General features: G+C 34.9%; 1 long non-coding RNA gene across 1 annotated transcript; it reads right to left on the bottom strand.

The window, feature by feature from the left end:
• Positions 1 to 394: 394 nt before the first annotated feature.
• Positions 395 to 3,310, bottom strand: LOC125654554 (uncharacterized). The gene is made up of 2 exons (XR_008797229.1): positions 2,969 to 3,310; positions 395 to 1,148 (listed from the first exon to the last, which is right to left on the bottom strand). It is a non-coding gene; the product is annotated as an uncharacterized LOC125654554 (long non-coding RNA).
• Between the last annotated feature and the right edge of the window lie 5,133 nt (positions 3,311 to 8,443).

The following is an 8,443-nucleotide window of genomic DNA, read 5'->3' as shown; positions in this document are numbered from 1 at the left end:
TGCCAAGTTTCCGCTTGGAAACTTCAAGTTTCAGCAAGATTCCGCACTCCGGAAACTTAGGGTGTCCACGAATCCATATGGTTTCCGCAACGGAAACTTGCTGAAACCTCAAGTTTCCGCGAGTTTACGCAGCCATAAACCATTGACATACATATGGTTTATCATCAGTTTCCGCAGGCGTAAACCATCAACATGCATATATGGTTTATCATACCTTTACGCATACATAAACTATATTGGTTTATATATGGTTTACGTCAAGTTTCCACAAAGTTTATGTCAAGTTTCCGCATGCATAAGCTACTGATATGCAAATGGTTTCTGCATACATGCATTTGATATCAAGTTTCCAACTTGATGTTCAAAGACCTTCTACTGTACAAAGAATACAAGCCACAATTTGACAGTTTTATTCATTCTTAAATATTATAATATTCACACAAATGAACTTGATGTAATAATACTGATACACTAGTACTAAAGCAGAACAAATCTGTATAAATATATCAAGGTAACTCCATACTTGCAATATTCTCTGATAAAAGTATCAAAAATGCATTTATTTCAATTTATTAAAGTTAAAATTAATAAATTATCAAATGAAATATATAGGTCATCACACTTTTTAAGATGCTAGACATACTTAAACAGTGTCAATTATAAACATCCAAAAAATTGCAATTCTCCTTCAACAGCATTATTAAAATTTCATAAAAACTGGTTATAATGGTAGAAAAGTATTAATTGTGACCTTGAGCCTTTGACTCAGGTGAGCTAGAAATGAGGAAATTAAATATAACTATTAACAGTAATAGCATCATTTATAAGTAGAGGAAACGGCCCACTCTTGAATGCTCCTAGGTGGTGGGGCCATAGTCATTTCTGTTCTACTTCTAATGGCCTTGGCTTTTTGTCTCTTTGATTGAAGTTGCAAAGATTCAGCATACTCTCTGTCCAGGTCGCACTTAACATTACGCAGCAGGGATGACTCCCATATAAATGGTAAGACCTTCCTCTGGGTGGCTTCCTCATCATCCGTTACTTCTGGAGACGTTGCCTCCTTAGTCAGCACCTTTTTAATCTTTTCTTTTGTCCTTGGTCGAGAAATGGGAATTTCTCTTCAGCTGGGCCTTTCGACTCTTTAGTTTCTGTAAAAAGATGTGCAATGAATTATAACGATACTGATGGTGAACTTATACTAGCAATATTCGTATATAGGATACTTCTACATAGAATCCAAAGAAATGTCATTCTAGCACTCAGTATCTTGTTTAACACATCATGTGTACTAACACTTCTTTTTATACAGTAAATTTCATATTATATCTGACTGTCCTTTACACAAACCTAATTTCTATGAAAATAAATTGTTATATAATTTTCAATTGGGATCTTTACAGATGTTCCCCAAACATCAATGAGTACAGAATCCAAAAATTTCAAAACTATTAATTCAAATCCAAACAAGAGATGTTTGTAAAACATATATGGCCCCATGGTGCAAAATTGAAAAGGGTTATACACATGCATCATCTAATTTTATAATAGTATCACCAATTCAAAATATTGAGAAGGCAATATCTTCATATGTCAGGAGTGGATTGACCATGTGACCTAAAAATCAATATGGGTCATCTACTCCTTATGCTTTGCCAGTGTACCAAGTTTAGTGTCAATCAATCAAATAATTCTTAAATTATAGGAGACAATATATTACTATGTCCAGTTTAACTCTTGACCTTTGACTTTAAAATCATTAGGGGTCATCTTCTCCTTATGCTGTACCAGTGTGCCAAGTTTGATGTATGTCAAGCAAAGGGTTCTCAAGATATTGAGTGGTCAGTATTTTCTATGTCCAGTTTGACCTTTGACCATGTGACCTCAAAATCACTAAGGGTCATGTATCTTAAAATGTACCAGTGTAGCAAGTTTGATGTCTGTCAAGCAAAGGGTTCTCAAGATATTGAGTGGTCAGTATCTTCCTATTTCCAGTTTGACTTTTGACCATGTGATTTCGAAATCACTACAGGTCATCTACTTCTTAAGATGTACCAGTGTACCAAGTTTGATGTCTGTCAAGCAAAACGTTCTCAAGATATTGAGTGGTCAGTATTTTCCTATGTCCAGTTTGACCTTTGACCATGTGACCTCAATATCACTAAGGGTCATCTACTTCTTAAGATGTACCAATGTACCAAGTTTGATGTTTGTCAAGCAAAAAGTTCTCAAGATATTGAGTGGTCAGTATCTTCCTATATCCAGTTTGACCTTTGACCATGTCACCTCAAAATCACTAAGGGTCATCTTCATTTTAGGATGTTACCGGTGTACTAAGTTTGATGTCTGTCAAACAAACAATTCTCAAGATATTGAGCAGACAGTGTATTCCTGTGTCCAGTTTGACACTTGATCTTTGACCATGCTACATCAAAATCAATGGAGGTCACGTGAATCTGCGATATGTCAGGAAGCTTTCAGGTAAATTTCAGCTCTTCTAGCCCAGTGGTTCTTGAGAAGAAGATTTTTAAATGACCCCACCCTATTTTTGCATTTTTTTTTATTATACCCCGTTTGAAAGGGACATGGCCCTTCATTTGAACAAACTGGAAAGCCCTTCACCCAAGGATGCTTTTGGCCAAGTTTGGTTGAAATTGGCCCAGTGCTTCTGGAGAAGAAGTCGAAAATGTGAAAAGTTTACAGATGGACGACGGACAAAATGTGATCAGAAAAGCTCACTTGAACCTTCGGTTCAGGTGAGCTAAAAAGTGTTTCAATATGTCTTAAAGAGTGATAGCATTTTGATGGTAAGAAAAAAATAATAAACAGAACAATATCAATATGACTTTCAACAGAAAAATGGAAAGCTCTAAATACATGGACCCCAATGCTCATTACAATTGTTCCATTTTCTTGTCAAAGTGACTATCCTTCAACTTTTCAGTAATGAATCCTTAAATGGTATGCTCACATAAAACTGGTATCCTAGCTTCTTACTTCTGTGGTGCTTTTAACATGTTTAATCAAAATGGTCTTCTGACACCAAAACTTGAGTCAATATGGTCCTTGTCCAGATCCGTCTCGTTGCTTCCTAGATAAATAGACTACCACTTTACTGAATCAAGATGGACTTGTGACAGGAGGAGTGTTCATCCATTGTAACACTGAAAGTTGGTTCCATTCTCATGGGCTCTCTTTCATATCATATGGGGAGTCAGTCATGGAATGCATCTTCTGCTCATCTAGTTATAAAAAAAAACAGTAAACAAAAATTAATCATATGTAACATATGGTATATCAAGACTGAGTAGACACATCGTTACTTTGCTCAATTCTGTCTTCACTTTGCCATTGGCTGATTTAAAAACACACACACATTACGACCAAAAATAAATAAGAGGCCATTGGGCCACATAGCTCACCTGAGTCACCTTGGCTCATATTTTAAGATTTTTCCTATTCGCATGTAAAACTTTGATCGCTATTGTGGCCCCAACCTACTCCCAGGGGCCCTGATTTTTACAAAATTGAATCTGCACTATGTCATGAAGCTTTCGTGTAAATGTAAACTTCCCTGACAAGTGATTTTTAATGATTTTCCCTATATATTTGTATGCAAGATTTTGATCCCCTACTGTGGCTCCATTTTACCCCCGGGGACAATGATTTTTACAAACTTGAATCTGCACTATGCCAGACAGGTTTGATGTAAATTCCCACTTTCCTGGCCCAGTGATTATTAAGAAGATTTTCCCTATATATTTGTATGTAAAATTTCAATCCCCTAATGTCGCCTCATCTTACCCCCCCCCCCCCCACGGGGCCATGATTTTAACAAATTTAAATCTGCACTAAGTCAGGAAGCTTTCATGTAAATTTCAGCTCTTCTGGCCCAGTGGTTCTTGAGAAGAAGATTTTTAAATGACCCCACCCCATTTTTTGCATTTTTGTGATTATTTCTCCTTCGAAGGGGACATGACCCTTCATTTGAACAAACTTGAAAGCCCTTCACCCAAGGATGTAAAAATGTAAATAGTTTACAGATGGACAGATGAAGGACAACAGTCGATCAGAAAAGCTCACTTGAGCTTTCAGTTCAGGTGAGCTAATAAAAGAAATAGTGGTATAGGATTTGACATAATATATATATATATATATATATATATATATATATATATACAAGCACATGAAGATAAGCAAATCCATAACTTATTATCATATAATAATTCTATTATGTTGTACATGTATTTATAACTAGAATAAACCTTACAAGTTACCTAAAAAAAACCAAAACCCTGGAGCCCTACCCCCCCTTTAACAAATCCTGAATCCACCACTGCATGCATTTACATGTACAAGATCACTTCAGGATTCTAAAATAGCAAATTTTATTGCTGGTAGTGTTTTTGGTACAGTAATTTTAATTAGATTTATTTTGTGTACATGTGACATTGTTTATAAATGCATATATGTGTTTATCTATATGCACAGGATTACATAAAAAAAAAACTAGCAGACATCTGACAATTTCAAAGAAAATTATATAATACAGGACACATTATTTGACTAGAGGCCACCAAGATCATTATGACTATATACACCAGTTTATGTGTTAGATCTCAGAACTACTACCTTTCTAGTGGTCTAACTCAATGCATTCGAGTACCTAAATTCATCAGTATAGTTAGACAATAGCAAGTGAGTAGATTAATTAATATCCAGGGTCACCAAAAAATGTCGGTTGGGTGGTGGATTGTATTTTTATGAGAAAAGACATTGATGACAAAAGTTATTTTTGTCAACAGATGGGTGTCAATTAAGAAGGAACACTACACCAGAGAAATTAGATGAGGATGAAAATGGAGGGTATGTACATTTTGAAATTGAAAACTTTTAAATTTACTTTCTTTAGTCAAAAAATGTTGTTTTAGTAAAAAGTAATCGAGGAAAAAAAATTAAAACCCCTGATATTTACCGTGCCAGGAAAACGTCAGAACCGGCTCCATTACGTAAACTGGAAATTCACTGCCTCCTTTTGGACGCGGCATTCTCGGGCCGATTTTAAATACTTTGGAGTCGAATTCAATGTTAAACTCATAATTAATCAATAAAACGATTCCAGTTTACGTAATGGTGCCGGTTCTGACATTTTCCTGGCACAGTAAATATCAAAAGCCAGGAAAACGTCAAATATTTCGTATTAATACAAACTATATGTATAGATTACGGGTGATTTCAACGTCATAATATCATATGAATAATAAGGGGCCTCCGTGGCAGAGTGGTTAGAGCATTGAGCTCAAAATCACGCGGCCTCTCACCTCTGTTGGCGAGGGTTCCAATCCCGCTCATGCCGTTAAGTGAGAAAGTTTCCCAGTTTACTTTCGGAAGGTTGATGCTCTCTTCCCAGGTACATTGTATCTGGGTTCTCTCTTCCACCAATAAAAACTGGGCGCCACCATACAACTGAAAAATTGTTGAGTGTGGTGGAAAACATCAATCAATCAATCAATCATATGAATAATATCTTTGCACTTGTTCTATACTGAAAATTTGAAATTGCTACAATACCAAAGAGAAAAATATATCATGACAGAAAATTTTAAACAAATTTGTATACAGATTAGAACTTGATAGCCTTGGTCAATACAGCTAAAATATTGCAACATTTTCCCAATGATATGAATATATAGCCCTGTGCGTTGTGCCTTACTTTTTCATTGTGACATTGTATGGTGTGAAGTGCATTGCTCAACTTGAAGGTAGATTTATGTACAGCACTGAGACTTTTGGAGGGATTAGCCTCAACTTAGTTGTGTAGCAGTGAGGGTTCTTTATCGTGTCAATACCTACCGTGATATGGGGCTTTTGGTTTTAATATCATGCCTAAAACACCTGTGCCTTTCACTTCTAATGCTGAGGGATTGGCACAGGATTTACTTCTCATCTTTAATTTGATGCTGCACCATAATTGAGAATAGAAACTATTTCTAGGACTAAAAAATTCGGATGGTTAACTGGAAATAGTTTGTAGATATTTGTATGGCTAATATGCAATAGTCGTAATATCATTTGGTCCCTACATACATCACTGTATACAGTATTATACGTAATAACCCCCCCCCCCCCACTAAATCTCTCAAAGACTACAATGCAAAACCATTTCAAATTTCACATAAACTAGATCTATATAAGGACCTTGTAATCACAACACAAAATCAAACGTTATATGTAAAACCTTTCACCACTTACTGGAACATTCCATCATTGTTTGTATAAGGCATACTGCATGCTTGGAGGTTGTCCTTGCATTTCGTATTTCCTTATCATTAGAATGAATATTCCTGCATCGACCTGTTCACCCTTATATCCATATATTTATCGTTTAGAAGGCCACACACAACATATGCACTACCCCATGCAAATGCAATGATGAATCCGCAACATCGTGAATGAAAACGTTTCAAGTCAACACCGGAAATACCTACAATGATATACAGAGAAAAAGAATAGGTTAGATAACGTCCTGTTTCCGAATCGGGACAGGATATTTTTTAATATTTTTTTTTTGTATTCAAAATTCTAAAAGGTGAATATCAAGCATGTTTTGATGTGTTCTGTTGTGATTATGAAATGAATATTAAATATCATTGCTCTTTTATGAGAAAAGGAAAATTTGTATAGTCAGAGATAACATGATATCCCGTCAAAAATCGTTTAAATGAGACGGCATTTGCCAGTATTGGCTATGGACAGACTCATACTAAAATATTCAGTGAGGATGCATAATGGAAGATTGTTTTAAAAAGTTCCAGAAATTTTTACTCAATACCCTCTAAAAGACATACCTGAATGATGCCCAACAACAGTAGACGTCTCCTATTCTCAGAAAAATCTTTGGATCTTCCATTCAATCAAAACATGACATGGTTCCATTTGAGTCACGCTAGGTTTTCTCTCACAAACAACAATCAATTTTGCCCGCCGAAAATTACAACCAATCAGCGATCAGGAGAGGATATATGGGAAAACATACTTTTATAGATATATAATTTATTTTGTGTGTAAATTGTTTCACAAACGTCTGAATTTAAAAAATCATGCATGTGTTAAATTTCTGCATCGTTTTTCTATATCATAGGATTTTTTTTAAATAGCGTCCCTGCGACCCTAAGTTCAAAATGGCCGCCCTTTGTTTGCAATTTTAAATGTAAATAATCTATAGTGTGCTTTATGTTGTGTTATAATGAAAAGTTTACGTTTATTAGAGGTCTAAAAATCATGAAATAAACTCAATACCGGTGTAGCATACAGTCACACAAACTTTCTTCTGCATCTTTATGGGGTATATATGGGGTATCTTCTGCCCGACTTTTCTCTGTTCTCACAATATGAGCTATAAAGCAAGGGTATATACAAGACTGGACATTCTGCATGTGAGATAACCAAATACATGGAAATGTTTTGAAGAATGAACTGCTTTTTTCTTAGCAACACATTAATTTTGCCTCGCAATTGTCAAGGATATTTGTAAACACATGTACATGTACGTGTGCCCCTCAACCATCTACTTTCATTTAAAGTGGTTTCTGAACTACTGGAGTCTCAATTTTTACTGAACTAAACCGTTGAAATCCTTAGATGATAGATGAAACACAGGAACTACATACTAAATTCAAGTAATTGCTTAAGTTTCTTTTTCTCTAATTAATATCTCAGTCGGGATCCATGTCAGTAAAAATAAAATATTGATTCTACAAATGTATAATAAAAATCAACAGTTAGACATTCAAAATTTGATTTGCTTGTAGTAAAACAATATATTTTTTCTTGTAAATATCAAAATAGTCCGCAAGTACATATATCTGCGATTAGAAAAATAGTTACGGACAGAATTGTGGTTGAGAAGTACTTGCTGCTAAGACACTGTAGACATGATGATTATGAAATTCACTGGCAGAGAATATGTGAAAACCCATATGCATGACCAGTATATACATGTGGGTCTATAGGTACTTTTTCATCAAATACGATTGTGTTTCATTTTTCTTTCTTTTCTTTTTGTGTGTTGTTTGGTTTGATCAATAGATACATTGTAAATCATATCTAGATCTACATGTACATGTATTATAGTTATCAAAATATGTTACCAAGAAAATAATACTTATGTACCTCTCACTCTCTCTCTCTCTCTCTCTCTCTCTCTCTCTCTCTCTCTCTCTCTCTCTCTGAAAAAGAAGTTTACATCATATATAAGCTTACATAAAAGAATAAGATGAATATGAAATGTAGACAGTATACCTTATGTTATTGAGTTCGTATTTCAAAATGAATATGTGTGAAAATATCCATGTAACCTATTTCCCATATGTATGCAACAGTGATATATGTATGAAGTGAAAAATTCGTAAATAATTTTTTTTAAATCAACAGTACACATTTGAGA

Source organism: Ostrea edulis, chromosome 7, assembly GCF_947568905.1.
Source record: "Ostrea edulis chromosome 7, xbOstEdul1.1, whole genome shotgun sequence".
In the NCBI taxonomy this organism is placed as follows: domain Eukaryota; kingdom Metazoa; phylum Mollusca; class Bivalvia; order Ostreida; family Ostreidae; genus Ostrea; species Ostrea edulis.
This window is presented reverse-complemented; position numbering and strand designations above follow the sequence as displayed.